Below are 16,688 nucleotides of genomic sequence, written 5' to 3' on the forward strand. Positions count from 1 at the left end.
CAATATATACAAAAAGCCCACCACCGATTGGAAAATTTGGGACGACATCAATCACTTAATCAACCCCATTAAAGATAATAAAGATAATTACATTAATTCTAAAATATCCAAAGAAGACATAAAAAAAGCCATCTCAGATCTCCACAACAGAAAAGCCCCAGGTACCGACGACCTTCCCGCTGAGTTATACCGCTACTTTAGAGATGATTTTGCAGACATCCTTTATGTACTGTTCAACAAAGACACATTTAATACCAGCTTCAATTGGGGCAAGATGATCTTTATCGGAAAAAAAGACAATGAAGGAAACAAGATTGAAGACTTTAGACCCATAACGCTTCTTAACGTAGAATATAAAATATACAGTATTATTATTGCCAAGAGACTAGAGAACATGTTCCAGCCTCACATCAGCCCCACCCAAAGTGCGGGCATCAAAAACAGAGCAATTCAAAATAACACCATGCTTCTGAACTTAGTTAAAGATATATACATTGCAAGAAATGTCCCTCTGTCCATCCTCTCAGTCGATGTCAAGAAGGCGTTCGACACAATCAACAGAGATGTACTCTGGAAAACCCTCGAAGCTTACGGCTTGAACAGCAATGAAATCGACAGAATTAAACTTCTTTATCATGCACCAAAGACCACAATCAGCATAAATAGCCACACCTCTAGCTTCATCGAATGCGAAGCGGGTGTAAGACAGGGCTGTCCATGCTCGATGATCCTGTTTACAATTTATATCGACACCCTTCTAAAAATGATCAATAATGACAAACTCATAGCACCAATCTACATCCCTGGTCACAATAGCAACACCAAGTTCATAGCACATGCTGACGACATCAACATATTCATAACTGACAATATCACCCTCAAAAGAGCAATACAGAAAATAAACAGTTTCAGCAATCTCACTGGAATGATAATTAACGAAAATAAAACCAAAATACTCAGAATCAACGGCGATATAAAGCACGACACCCAAGGCTTCAGGACTGTAGACAGCACCAAAATACTCGGTGTGTGGTATGGCAAAAACAGCAACCAAATTAATATGAACAATATGATAAAAAACATTAAAGAAGCTATATCCGAATGGGAAACTATATGGCTCTATCTTCCCGAACGGGTCACCATAGCCAACAAAGTCCTCTTTGCTAGAACCATGTACACCCTTTATACAACCAACCTCCGTAAGCACGAAACTAAAAAATTGGACAAGCTTATTTTTAAATTCATCTGGAATAGCGATTACGAGCCACTCAACAGGAAAATAATGAAAAACTGCAACAATAAAGGTGGATGGAAAATCTGGGACATCAAGAATCTCGAGTGCTCTCTACAAATCTCGAACATGATCAACGCCACTCTCCAACATAATCACCCATTGTACGAAGCAACCTATTACCTGATCGGCCCAACGATGAAACGTATCGACAAATCCACCAACAGCAAGCCCTTCCTTCTAAAAAACTCTAGCAAACTCAGCCTATGGCGTAAGACCATCTGCAAGCTCCTCAACGACAACCTCATCAATGACAACGTAAGACCCAGTACCGTCTACAGAAATATTCACATACAAGCTACCAACCCCAACCTCAATGATCCATCCATCAACTGGTCAGACACCTGGTTTAATATAGAAAGGCTCCCTGCCGAATGGCAAGAAACCTCATGGAGGATAATCAACAATATTGTGATGACTAAAGACTACCTTCATACTTATTGCCATATGCGTAGCGCAAAATGCCCTCGCTGCTCTAGGGACGAAACCATCTTTCACACTTTCTACGAATGCCCCACTGCAAAAAGTGTTTGGAACTGGATCAACAAGATCTTCAAGACCAACATCTCTTGGAGCTGTGCCAAATTCCACAATAATCTTCCGGTCAGGAATCAAAATAAATATTGTCTAAATTGGATGCTAGCACTAACTAAAAGACTAATATGGAAAGCAAGATGCGCACTCCTTTTTGACAACAAAAAGTGGAACGCATCCCTAATTGTAAATAAAATCCGTGACGCTGCTAATATCAAAATCAGTTACGACAAAAAGCTACTTAGTGATAAAGACTTCTACATTCACTATGTTGGAACTATTGATGTTATATTTAAGGAAATCAATAATATTTATGTCTTCAATGACCAATGGTAAACTTTGTTCAGCACTTGGCTAGCAACTCATATCCAGCGTTGTTTTATCACCATGTACATAATTGTAACATTTAGTTATAAGCACGTTTTATATGATGTTTAATCTCATTATAACCTATGTTGCTGCACTTCTGCAGAGTCTCTCTTAATACCACTCTGTATATAATCTGTACATACTACCCCCTTGTAAATAGCCTCATGGTATTATGAGTTTTATGTTATATCACAATACAATATTTGTCTATCCTCTTTCTTTATATAAAATGTACGGGCTCCAGTATATATGTGATTATGTTCTCTCAGCTTGTCGCTGACATGTAACAATTTATTGGAATTAATAAACTTTATTTAAACAGTATCTGTAGTATCTGTTCTTATCAGCTTGATGGCTCCTCTTTAAGCTGATCTACCCAGGATTATAGCTGGATTCCGAGCCCACTTTGCTCCCTGGTTTTAGAGCCTACTTTGCTCCCTGGATTTGGACCTGGACCACCAGTGCGTAAGTATCGTTTTAGTTACTCTCTCTTTCCTCACTCTTCTCTCTTCCGCCGGAAGAGCGGCCTGCACGGTTTAAACGCACCGTGTATTCGCTGCTCAACCGGCACCCTTTCCCACCCTGTGGCTAGCAGTCCCCTGGATCTGTGCCACCTCTCTCCCTTCTCCCTAGTACTGGGACACGTCCCTATACTATACCTTTCTCTTCCCACGCCCCTCCTTGGTTGGCTGCTCTGCACCCCAGGGGGCGCTTCCGACCTATCTTCTTGTCTGTCACTACTGCACATTTGATCATAATGCCAACCATAACAGTTCTTGTCCCGCTGCAACCCCCTCATGGTTGCGAGCTCTGTTTGCCCATACCAAGGGACTATATTGATCATGCCGGCCTTGTCCGGCATTTGAAGAGGGAGCATGGCACTTCCTTACACTTTGAGTGCCGCGCATGCGGCCTCATTTCTGAGAAGCTCAAGGCTCTTAAGGCCCATCAACGCCGTGCCGAAGCCTGCCGCACTAGCATTGAAGCCTGCTCCCCTCCGCATCCTGTTCCAGCCGATCGCCGCAGAAGGAATATCCCACTCAGGCCCCGTAGGACCTACAACAAGGCACGACCTCAACAAGACAACACCACTCCTTCTTCGGCCAGCGACCAGTCCTCGCACTCTGTCGCCATGTCCTCTCCGTCTCCCGGCGCCAGCGCTCCACGACGTAGAAGAGTCACACGGCCCGTTCAGAGTAGTACTGACGACACCCAGACGTCTCCTATTCCACAGCAGCCCTCGCCGCCCACGGCACCTACCCCCCCCCAGCACTGGGAGAGGGGGCAACCTGTCCTACAGCCAGGTTGCCAGTTTGCCACCGCCGAGTCATCCCTGCGTCAACCCGAGACGAGACACCGTCGACTCTACTGAAGGCAACGCTCATAGTCCAACGTGCACTCGCGCTCTCATCGAAGCCTGCAATCGCCACACCGTTGGGCCCCCCCTGGCCTCCTCCTCTACCAGCCCATCTTCTCCTCCCTCCGCTGCAAGAAGGCCCAGGAGACGCCGACGGGTGCCCCGCCAAGTCAATGGCCGCACCCCCAGCCCTGCCAACGCTTCATGTCAGCCTACTACAGGTCCCGTGTCAGCCCCTACCACTCACCAGGACTCTCAACAGCCATGCAGCGCCCCGCAGACTCCTGTCAGCGGAACCACCTCGCCACCCTCCTCCGCCGGAACCTCTTCCACCCCCAGCTGGATTATAAACTGGAAGCACCGGTTCGACATGGCCATCGATGGAGACATGCTCGAGGTAATGATAAATGATCTTGTTGCTTTAGCCCAAGACATCTGCGCCGTAGCTGACACCACTATCCAGCCCAATGTACCATCCACACCGCAACATCCCATTGCGGCGGATGCTAGACGGATCCAGAGACTCTACAAAGTCAACAAGAAGAAGGCCGTCAGCTTCATCACCGAAGGACGACCCAACTACTGCAGCATTGACCGCCGAGACCTGCAGACCCACTTCAAACGTATATATGCCTACAACCAACAACACCATCCGTCAGCCCCCCCTGTGGCTCCACCCGACCCCACCTTTGATCTTAACAACCCACTGGCCGAGCCGTTTACTCCTGGGGAGGTAAGTTTCCGCCTAAGGCGCTGTCACAACACGGCCCCTGGCCCTGATGGCCTCCGCTATCACCACTGGGCCCGGGTCGACCCACAAGGAATCATACTCTCCAGCGTATTCAACGCCGTTCTACGCACCTCCTACATCCCACCTTGCTGGCAATCCTCCAATACCATCCTGATGCACAAAAAGGGCAATGTCAACCACATTGGCAACTGGCGCCCCATTGCCCTTTCCAACACCCTCGGAAAGATCTTCGCCACCTGCCTTGCCAACAGGCTGCTCAACTGGTGCAAAACCCACGACATCCTCTCCTGTGCCCAAAAGGCAAAACCCACGACATCCTCTCCTGTGTCTCCAACACGAAGGATGTCTCGACCACAACTTCCTCCTACAGACCACCATACAAGACGCCAGGAGGAAGCGTAAGTCGTGTCACATCGCGTGGTTGGACATCCGCAACGCCTTTGGGTCTGTGCCTCATGGCACAATCACCCAATGCCTCCAATGGTGTAACCTGCACGAGGACAGCGTGGACATCGTGAACAATCTTCTTCAAAATTGCACTACGAGAATCCGCGCCAGCGACGGCTATACAGAAGAAATTCCCATCCACTCTGGGGTCAAGCAGGGGTGCCCCTTAAGCCCTCTGCTCTTCAACATCGTGGTGGAGACAGCGGTCAAAAGCGTCCATGCCCTCCAGCTCGGCTACACTCTTGAGGGGGAGTGCATCGACATTTTAGCCTATGCCGACGACCTCGTACTCGTCAGCTCTACGCCTGAGGGATTGCAGCGCCAACTAGACTGTATTTCTCGCTGGGCAGACTGGGCAGGCCTGGAGTTCAACCCAGGTAAGTGTGCATCTCTATCTGTTTTAGGGAAGCAGCACAACACCGGCGACAACACGTTCAAAGTCCAGAATGCCGACATCCCACTACTGCAGGCCACAGACTCCTATTCCTATCTTGGCATACCCACGGGGTTCTCCACCCACCACACCGATGACAGCGTGGTCTCCAACCTGGAGAAGAGCGTCCAGAAGATCGACGAATCTAAGCTCGCCCCATGGCAGAAGATCGACGCGGTCAACACGATGCTTCTGCCAAAACTCACTTACCATCTGCTGCTGGGCTCTAACCCCAAAGGGCGCCTCCGCACTCTCGACCGTGTCATCAAAAGATGCACTAAGAAGTGGCTGTATTTGCCCCAACGGGCTAGCCCCGAAGTGGTGCATCTTCCACATGACCGCGGGGGGGCCAACATTACCCCCTGTGGCACTCTGGCAGACATCTGCCAGATCACACACGCCGCACACCTATTCACCTCGAGGGACGAGCGGGTAAGTGCCATAGCTTTAAACTCTCTTCGCAGTGTCACCCGCAAGCGTATCCGCCGGGACCCCACACTGCAGGACTTATGCACCTACCTCAACGGATCCACTGAAGGCGAATTTGGAGTTGATCCGGCCGACTACACATCTACTTGGACACGCCTTCGTATGGCTACCCGCAGACTTCGGAGATCCATCGACATCGCCTGGGCTACAGCTGACGACTCCATTGTCATCACCGCTGCCAACAACCCAGTCCCGAGGCACGCCACAACCAAACTCCTCACATCTATGTCCAAGAACGCACTCCTAAACCACCTACTGCAGAAACCAGATCAAGGCAAGGCGATTAAGCTCACCGCCCTGCACCCGGCCAGCAACCACTACCTCAAGGAAGGCCGTTACACTTCCTTCGCCGACTGGAGGTTCATTCATAGGGCCCGCCTCAGTGTGGTCCCCTTGCGTGGCCTCCGTCGCTTCGGACAGTTCTCCACCAGATGCCGCCGCTGTGGTTTCGAGAAAGAGACTTTAGCCCACGTATTGAACCACTGCAACAGAAATCTGCACATCGCCACCGAACGTCACAATGCCATCCTAAACCGTCTTCGCCGTGCAATCAACGATAAGGACTTAACTATCCGGTGCAATCAACGCGTCCAGGGATACGACGGCAACTGCAGACCAGACCTCGTGGCCATAAGTGAAACAACTAAAACTGCCACCATAGTGGATGTTGTCATCCCGTTTGAAAACGGTTATGACGCGTTCACAAACGCCAGGAACAAAAAGGTAGACAAATACTCGTCCCTCACCCAGTATTTCCGCTCCAAAGGCTACGACACCTTCTGCGACGCCTTTGTCATCGGCTCACTGGGTGCTTACGACCCCAGTAACATCGCAGTCCTACAACGTCTAGGGATCGGTCGTAAGTACTCAAAGACCATGATCAAGCTAATGGTCAGTGATAGTATTCGCTGGAGTCGCGAAATCTACATACATCACTTGACCCACGGACACTCATCATACCAACGCAGCCAACCGCCAACTAGACCCAACGTTCAACGACAGCCACGGAGGTCAACATCACCTCAAATCACCCAGCAATTGGACTCTTACTAACCTCTGGCCATACGCCATTGTATTTTTCATGTATATACCTTACGCACCATTGTACATAACCCTCTCTTGGCAGGCTATGCGCCCTTGTCGTCGGACCACTTTACCAGCTGGCTATGAGCCCATGTCGCGAAACCATATCTTTGTATTTATCCTCTCCTTTTTATCACACCCCAACCTTGTATATATTTTAAGGAATTTGAATAAAATCGTTTAAATCTGTTCTTATCAGCTTGATATCTGATACGGTCTCCATCGGAGACCTTCGATATTAACCTGATTTTTGGAACGGGGCGGGAAAGGGGGCTTGCTCCCTCCCCGCCGCGGGTTGCTCTGGCCTGGCACTTATTGCCAGAGATAGCCCACCCCCCTTTGGGGGGAAATAAATAATAAAAGATAGAGAAATTAATTATTGAAGAAAAAAATTTTTTTTCTTTTTCCAGTTGGTTGTCATTCACGGAAGATGCCAGAGGAGCGATTACAGTAATTGCAAGACATTCTCCAAGCGAGGATTAGCAGGAAAAAGAAATGTGGCGAATTGCAGAAGAAAAGGTAAGAGAAAATGCGGATGGCGATAAACCGCCATCGCCGCATACTTCCGGTACGCTACGATGAATCTGAGCGATGCGAGAAAGACGTTCCCGTGCTGTTGGTCGTTATCGCTAATCGGCGATTCGAAGTTATTGAAGAAAAATGAAATGTGCAATTTTTTCAGAGTGTGACTACTGTGGACAACACGCACGGCCTGCACGTAGAAGACCCAGGCACCCCAGGAAAGGTAAGCCTCACTCTTTACATTGAAGAAATGAAGTAGCGCGACATTTTTCTAAAATAACGGATAAAAGCGAATTGTTTCAAAATTATTGCATGGAATATATTGTAATATCGAATCGGCAAATATTCTACGTTACATACAGAAATTTCTAATGTATTTTGCTAGCGAAAAAATATTTAGCATCGAAATGCTATCAGTATTCGACCGACGCAACGCTGGTACGGGCTGCGGCATAATTTCCTCCTGTGATGATTGGTGACCAACAGGAGTTTTATGCCGTTGTCAGGCAACACCCATGCAATACCTGACATTTCCTGTAGCCTTTAGCATCGTCTGCTATCGTTTCCTGACGTTCTTTCGTGTGTATTAACGGATATTTGCCGATCGACGTCACCTGGACACACCACACGTGTATTGTACGTTTCCAGACTTGGCCCGTCGGCACCTTTGATGTGTTTTTTATCGCTTCTCGGCCTTATGGCTAAGATCAAATGTGTAGTATCTGTTCTTATCAGCTTGATGTTTTAAATTAAGCCTGATTCTGCCCCATTTCGACGACTCCAGGATTCCGAGCCGGATGCTCCCCGCCGAGTCGGTAAGTAGTTTTTAGCGTTTTTCTCTTTCCTATCACTCTTCCTACTTCCGCTGGAAGGGCGGCCTGCACTGTTTAAACGCACAGTGTATTCGCTGCCTGACCAGCAACCACTTTCCTGTCGCGGCGTGATCACTGATCACGACGCAACGTGTACTTCTACTACTGCCTGGGCCAACCCAAGCAGCAGTTCTTTCTTCCCCTTCCCGCCCCTCCTTGGTTGGCTGCTACGCACCCCAGGGGGCGCTTCACCCGTCTTTCCTCTTCCTACCACTTCGACTACACATTTGATCTATGGAGCCAAGTGGCGGTCCATCTACGGTCACTCTGTTAGTCCCATTGCGACCTCCATACCACTGCCCGGCATGCCTTCCAGTCTATAGAGACTATGTTGATCACGGTGGCCTTTCTCGGCACCTCCGTCGTGTGCATGGCAAGCGCCTCGACTTCGAGTGCCGCGCCTGCAAAACGCGATCTGACAAACTGAAGGCCATCAAGCTCCACCAGGCAAAGTCCGCCAGCTGCTCGGCCCAATTCCCATCTCTATCCCCGGACTGTTCAAGAAGAGACCCCAAGTACCGTCCCAAGGTCTATAACGGCCCTTGGAACCCGAGAGTTCCACGCCCTGGCCTTGATGAAGCTTACCTAGCCTCCTTGAACGCCACTACTAGCAGCCAGCCGACGCCGAGCACCTGCTTCAACCAGTCCACTACGTCCACCACTAATCCTACTCCTGTGTCACCTACTCCTACCATCACCTCCAGAACCGATTCCCCCTGCAGGCCTGTCGATGAGCACCCCCGCCTTGATTCTGGCAACGACTCTTCCTCTCCGCCTCTAGTGAGACGGCCCCGCCGTCCCAGACGCCGTCGTAGAAGGAAATCCACGCCCTCGCCTATATCACCGCCTGCCACAGACTCAGCAGTGGATCCTGCGCCCCCTCCAACGGCACCTGAGCCTGGGATCACCGCCTCGGACCCTGCGCCTCCTCCAACGGCACCTGAGCCTGGGATCACCACCTCGGACCCACCCAGCCACCCTGCCCAGTGCAGACCCCAGGTAAGCGTCCAACCTGATCCTCCAGCTCCTAATATCTCCACAGAGCCCCCGCCGCCCTGGGTCATCGCTTGGAGAGATAGATTCGACTGTGCCCTCGACATAGATATGTTAGAGGTAATGGTCCAAGATCTCACCTCTCTCGCCGAAAGCATGGCACCACAGCAGCAGCCCAACAACCGGCTACGACAACCAAGGTCCCAACATCTACGTGAGCGGCGACACTGCAGGTACAACGCCGCCGAGGCCGGCAGAATACAGCGGCTCTACCGAGCCAACAAACGGAAGGCATTCGACGAAATCACCCGTGGCCCGAGCCGTTACTGCAATATTGACAAGTCTACCATAACCGACCACTTCACCAGCACCTCCAGCCGTCTCCAGGTTCCGCAAGAGCCCCTACGAACTCTTCTACCACCAGGCTTACATCCCACCACCAGCGACCCGATACTCGACATCTTTACTCCACTCGAGGTTGCTGCTAGACTCACCAAATGCCATAACACCGCCCCTGGCCCGGACGGCATCCGCTACTACATCTGGCGGAGGCTCGACCCGCAGGGACACATCCTGTCTGCACTATTTAATGCAGTCCAACGTATTGGTGCAGTCCCCAACGCCTGGAAAACCTCCATGACGGTGCTCATTCACAAAAAGGGCGATCACGATAATATCCATAATTGGAGACCCATCGCCCTCGCCAACACGCTGGGTAAGCTCTACTCTGCGTGTATCGCTAACCGCCTCCTGCGCTGGTGCGAGGAAAACCACATCATATCCACAGCGCAGAAAGGCTTCATGCGATATGAGGGCTGCTCCGACCATAACTTCACGCTACAAACAGCCATCCAAGACGCCCGCAGGAAAAACCGAGGCTGCCATGTGGGATGGCTCGACCTGACCAACGCCTTCGGCTCCATTCCCCACGAGACGATCTTCACCTGCCTCGAATGGTGTGGCCTTAGCGAATCTGCAATCAACTGCATCAGGACCCTCCTGGATGGATGCCACACTCGCGTCCGTACAAGCTCCGGTCTCACTGATGCCATCCCTATCCACGCTGGTGTTAAGCAGGGCTGCCCCCTCAGCCCGATCCTGTTTAACATCGTTATGGAACCCGCCCTCCGGCTCGTCACCAATCTCAAGGTAGGCTACGAATTACATAACCAATCTATATCTATTCTAGCCTACGCAGACGACATTACCATCATCAGTAGCTCGCCAGCCGGACTCCAATCACAGCTCGACCTCCTCTCTACGTGGGCACTCCACAGCGGCCTGAGGTTCAACCCCTCGAAATGCGCCACCCTGTCCGTAGTCAACAAATATCACTGCGCAGAAGGCGACCACTTCAACATACAGGGAACTGCGATACCGCAACTAAAAAAGGACGAGCACTACCACCATCTTGGGATCCCAACAGGATTCACACTGGGCCTCTCAGCTGAATCTGTCATCGAGGGTATCATTGGCGACCTCCAACACGTCGACAGATCCCTCCTAGCCCCCTGGCAAAAAATTGACTGTGTGTCAACATTTCTAACGCCAAGACTCACGTTCCACCTAATGTTGGGCACCGTACGCAAGAAACCGCTGGGTAAGTTAGACAGAGCAATTAAGCGCAGCGTTAAAAAGTGGATGTACCTCCCACAGCGGGCCAGCCCCGAGGTAATCCACATGCCGCACGCACAAGGCGGTGCCAACATCACCCCGTGCAGCATCCTGGCTGACATTGCTCAAATCAGCCATGCCATCAACCTGCTACACTCTAAGGACCCCACTGTTGCTACCTTGGCTGACTGCACCCTCCGCCACGTCGTTGAGAAGCGCATCAAACGGCCCCCAACGGATGCTGACGTATGCACCTATCTGGCTGGGTCCATGGAGAACGAGTTCGGGCTCGACCCCTATGACATCCCCTCCACTTGGACCCGCCTCAGGATGGCTACGAGACGCCTTAGAAAACATCTTGAGCTCGAGTGGCACACGAACGCCGAAGGCGCCTTCATCCCCTCCATCAACGGGAAGCCGATCTCCAAGAACACCGCTATGAAGACCATCTCCGACGCTGCTAAGACCACCCTCGTAAGTAGCCTGCTCCGTAAGCCCGACCAAGGGAAGACCTACAAACTGATTGCCAGTAACCCGTGCAGCAATCACTTCCTGCGGAACGGCGACTTCACCAGGTTCGCTGACTGGCGTTTTATTCACCGGGCCAGACTTAGCGTCGTCCCTCTACGCGGCCTGAGACGGTTCGGTAACGCCAGCCAGACTTGTCGCCGCTGTCAGCGTCACCGGGAGACATTGGCCCACGTTGTGAACCATTGTCCACCCAACTACCACCTGATCACCAAGCGACACAACGCAGTGCTGGACCGTTTATGCAACGCCTTCAATCGTAAAAACTTGACTGTGTACAAAAATCAACAGGTACCTGACTTTCCCAGCACCCTCCGCCCGGACCTCGTCGTCATCAATAACAGCCCAAAGACTGTCACCATTATCGACGTGGCCACCCCATTTGAAAACGGGGAGGACGCATTCAACCGCGTCCGCGACGAAAAAGTGGCTAAATACTCGGACCTTGCCAACCATTTCAAGCGCCAGGGCTACGACACCTTCATTGATGCATTCCTTGTCGGCGCCCTCGGCGGTTACGACGCCGCCAATGAAGGTGTCCTTCAGAGACTCGGAATTACACGAAACTACTCCAAGCTAATGAAACGCTTGATGGTAAGTGACTGCATTCGTTGGTCACGGGATATATACACCAACCATCTCAGCAGCAACCGTAACTCGGCCCATAGGCCCATGTAACCGCGTGTCCTCCTGTTCTCACTGGCCCAATGGCCCATGTAATCGCGATCCATACCTACACTGTTTTCTCGGCCCAACGGCCCATGTAACCGCGTATCTTCTCCTGGCCCCATGGCCCTTGTAACCGCGACACTTCTTCTCCCGGCCTAAGGGCCTTGTGTTTTTGCCCTATTTTGGCAACCTCCAACTGGCACACATGCCCATGTCATCGCGTCCAGAGGTTTATCTACCTCACTTTAATTCATCTCAACCTTTAACCCTTGTATCTCCACTAGCAGGCTTGAGCCCATGTCTTATCCATTCTCTGCCTCCATTGGCAACTTGTAAATATTTTTTCGATTAATAATAAATGGCTTTTAAATCTGTTCTTATCAGCTTAATATCTGATACGGCTTCCATCGGAGGCCATGATATTAAACTGATTTTTGGAAGGCGGCGGAGTGCTCGGAGCTTGCTCCACCTCTGCCACGGGTTGACCCGGTATTGCAGTACCTCCGGGAATGGCCCACTCCCCTTTGGGGGATCTTAATTTAATCAAAAATAGATCTGTTAAAACTTTACATATTCAAATTATCCACTACCAATGATACTGTCTTCTCTAAAGTCTGTAATTTTGTCTTCCAGCATCATTTCTTAATTGTCATTCAACAACTGTGAAAGAAGTGCATTTTGAATATTGATTGGGTAAGTTGATATGTTTATTAACATTTATTATTATATTTTATATTAAATTTTGTTAATAAATTACTTGAAATAGGATATTTTAAAATTTCCATCATTTATTGAATTTTAAGTTTGATTTCTTTATAGTGTACATTATTGGAAGCAATATTAAAAACAGTTACTTTTTAATATTGTTTTTAATTAAACTGAAACAGCTAAAATTAAATACATTTTGTCATATTAAAAATCGTAAAATTTTAGTATGTTACAGTTTAAACTTCTTTGTTAAGAAAGTTCATTTTTAAGACATTGATGTAAAAATTACATGATATGATGTTCAAATTTGAAATATATCTTTGATTATTAAAATATTATAATTTATTTCATGTACTAAATTACTAATGAAACAATAGAACAAATAAAAGAATCATTTTGGTATTCGAAATAAGTTTTTTAAAATTTAAAATTTTGAACATTTTTAAACTAGACAAAATCATGGAGAACATAATAGTAATAAATTAATTCTAGATTTGTCTTTTCATGAAATCTTAATCCGAAAATGTGTCTTAAAATAAGTTTTGATTTCTGTGAGAGAGTATTTCAAGAGGGAAAGTTTTCTGTGTAAAAATTATATAGATGTATGTATAAGATGGTATTTTTCCTAATCAGATTAAAGTAGAACTCAACTTCCATTATATTTCTAAAATTTACAAAGCTCTTTTGATTACAGTACTGTTTTTTTATTTTTGACAAATTTTTAAAAAATTTTGTCAAGCAACATTACACAAATCTGTTCTTTTTTTGAAATTCAATAAAAACAAAGTAATTGTAATAGAAACCCTTAAATAATCTTACATAAAACTGCATGTAGCAATTAAAATTAACAATGGAAAATTTAACATAATTACAATAGCTTTTATCAAACATATATCAAAAAATTCGGATAAGTAGAGAAAAAAGTAATCATTTTTTATGTAATGAATTTTATGTTCATTACAATAAAGTATTGGCTATTTTTAAAAGTACAATTAATGTCATTAAAAGCAGTGATATTTCCATTGATTGAGAATGTACCTAAAATATACCTAATACTACAATTTATTATGCAGGAATTGTGTCGATCATTCTGCAGACTGACTTTATATTACTGTAAAGTCATATTTAGTGTGTTGAATGTAACGGAAATTACTATATTTTACAGTAATGTAACAAATAATAAAGCTATAAACTTTATTGACATGAATTGTTTTGCTACATTAATGTTCAGTACATTATACAAAATAAAAAAGTAAAAACAGTTTACTGTTAACATTCTACTTTCATTAAGAAGAATATTCACTATGAAGCAATTATTAGTTTAGTTAGGCTTAACAATTAAGCTTTCTTTTAAAGACTTGTTTATTTCCTTTAAATCACCAAAAAAGAGTATTAGTTGAAACTTGTATATATTAACAGTTTGAGCTTTACCTTGAGGTATGTTGTTTTATTATTAATGTTATCACTTATTGCAATATATCAGTTTATGCATTATTGTACATATAGCATAGAAATTATTAAATGAGCTATTAATTTAATAAACTATTTGAAAAAGTTTTTAATACATTATATCCTCACTCTGTTGATAAAAGTTTGAAGTGTTTGACATGCTAAACATTTATTTTATATTTAAAGAATCTGTACTTCAGGAAAAAGACAAATTTTTTTCACTATAAAATAATAAAAAATATTTAACATAATTATAGCAGTTATGATTATGTTTGATAAAGATGATAAAATATTAGAATAAGTAAAATTAAAAGTTTTGTTTTTACATTTGCTATCATTTATGTTAAATGTAATCTGGCATTATTAATTTGCTTATATAATAATAATTTAAAGCCTTTTAAAAAAGAGGGATTATTTTAAAGGTTGTTATATTTCCCTAATTATTTTCAACCAATAAAGAAAATGTCTAACTATTTTAAAGATAATGTCATTAAACAGTCATATGTCATTGTAACAAATCAGTTTTCTGAATGTGAGATAAACAGAGCAAAACATTCAAGATAGAAACTTATATAGTTTTCTTTTTGAAATATTTTCAACATTACAAAAGTTTGTGCAAGAATGGAAATTTAAAATATCTGAATATTTTTCATTCAAAATTACTTTTACACTTGAACTTCACATTCACATTTACGGTTTGAAAATTACAAAAATTGGGATTAAAAAAAATTAAATACAGAGAATATTAAAAATAATTACAATAATTTCTGTGATGATGTATGGAATTAAAGTACCAAAAATGAGTTACTTAAATTTTGGGTTACAACAGTTTAAAGGAGAAAAATGTATTTCTATTCTGAATGTTGGTTTTGATCTGTTTATCTCAACCCAGAAAACTGATTTCTGTAAACAAGAAATTCATAAATATGGTGTATAGTACAGCCTTTTACAAATCAGTAAAGTCATATTTCCATCAGATTAAAATGGTTAATAAAACATGATAGTTCATGAATAATAATTTATTACTAGATATGTGTTCAATCATTCTACATACTGAATGACTTTAATCACATTACATTCTACACTAAATTTGATTTAAAGAAAGTATTGTGCTGCTGTTACTTTTCATCGTACAAAATATCTTTATACACAATCTCACAAAATATGTCACAGAAATTAGTAAGTAGTTTGCTATTGATATTGCACTTTATTATGAACACACTGTAATTATTAATTTAGGCTTAACAATTAAGCTTTTTCTAACTTACAGTAACAAAAGGGCTACCTAGTTTCTTGTTATACCATGCAAAAATGTAAATATCAGCAAATTGTGCATATAAATAGATTGAGTTTTGTCCAACATGAAGTATGGTATCATATTATTCATATTGTCACTTATATGCACAAATTGATAAGTTACAAACATTCAGTAAACATTTTAGCATACATACAAAAGGAACTATTAAATGAATAGTTAACTTGATAAACTATTTCAAAGATTTTTAATAGATTGTAATGCTTAACTTATAATGAAAATGTGATCTTTTAATTTTTTATATTTAAAGCATACATATATACAAATATATACAAAATATATACAAAACAAATAGCTTAATTACATTCAGAAATACTACAAAAATATTTTTGCTGTGTAGTGCTGCACTACTTTATTATTGTTGTTTTATGTATGCTTAAATATCAATATAATTTGTGTATATAAATTATCTTCCATTACCACATGGCGGGATCTACTTTTTGTATAATTGTCTGCGGAATAGTATGCTGTATTACCTTTCTTGCTACACCAACTGGTGTAGACTAATTGGTCAAGAACGGGGTCTCGTGTTAAGAGAGTATTCATGAATGAGGGGGGGAGTATAAATTGGACCGTCTCGTGTGTTGAAGGATCTTTTTTGGTTTTGCTGCATGGTTCGATATAGTTTGTCTGGTAGCAGGAGATAGAAGAGGCAGCCAAAGATTGAATACATCGAGTGGAGGTACTGTACTGTAATCTGTTTCCATCCTTAAGAACTTATCATCAACAGCTTCGTGGTGTGCATGTACAGACAGTTTATAGTTAATGGGCCCAAGTAATATTGATATTGTAAACGTATGATAGATATATATGAGATATGTGTACATATAGAAAGTGCATTAGTGGAGAGTCGTGAACTGTTGTCTGACGATTGATGAGATTTGGAAGTTTGTCTAGCGGAAGAACAAAGGAAAGTTGTGGCAGCACATGTTTATCGTCTTGTAAATAATTATATTTAGATTTAATGCAAATTAGTTTAGTATTTTAGTCATATCTCATATATATCTAACCTACGTTTACAATTAGAATTATATCGTGTCATCACTAAACTGTAGTACATTTGTACCTCGTCAGCCATACTGATAGTTGGCACTGATCCTTAGTTGTTATTAAAATCATCATTTTGTTCTAAGTAGAATTGTACATTCCTTAATTTGAATAACATACATTCAGACTCAATATATTCCGATATATTAGAGATTGAAATAGTTGGTATGAAAAAATAATCTTGCATTCATTCAAAAAAAGAAAGTCAGGACACTCT

The 16,688-nt window shown here is 44.4% G+C and overlaps 2 non-coding genes and 1 pseudogene across 2 annotated transcripts; all 3 read left to right on the top strand.

Annotated features, from left to right (window-relative positions):
• The first annotated feature begins 6,904 nt into the window (after nucleotides 1–6,904).
• LOC111625263 lies at nucleotides 6,905–7,092 on the top strand. The gene has a single exon (XR_002756700.1). It is a non-coding gene; the product is annotated as a U2 spliceosomal RNA (small nuclear RNA).
• An 865-nt stretch (nucleotides 7,093–7,957) lies between these two features.
• On the top strand, nucleotides 7,958–8,132 carry LOC111625264 (annotated as a pseudogene).
• A 4,156-nt stretch (nucleotides 8,133–12,288) lies between these two features.
• On the top strand, nucleotides 12,289–12,475 carry LOC111625262. Its single transcript, XR_002756699.1, has one exon. It is a non-coding gene; the product is annotated as a U2 spliceosomal RNA (small nuclear RNA).
• Nucleotides 12,476–16,688: the final 4,213 nt, after the last annotated feature.

This window comes from Centruroides sculpturatus, unplaced genomic scaffold (assembly GCF_000671375.1).
Source record: "Centruroides sculpturatus isolate CEXI.00-Female unplaced genomic scaffold, Cexi_2.0 scaffold393, whole genome shotgun sequence".
Lineage (NCBI taxonomy): Eukaryota > Metazoa > Arthropoda > Arachnida > Scorpiones > Buthidae > Centruroides > Centruroides sculpturatus.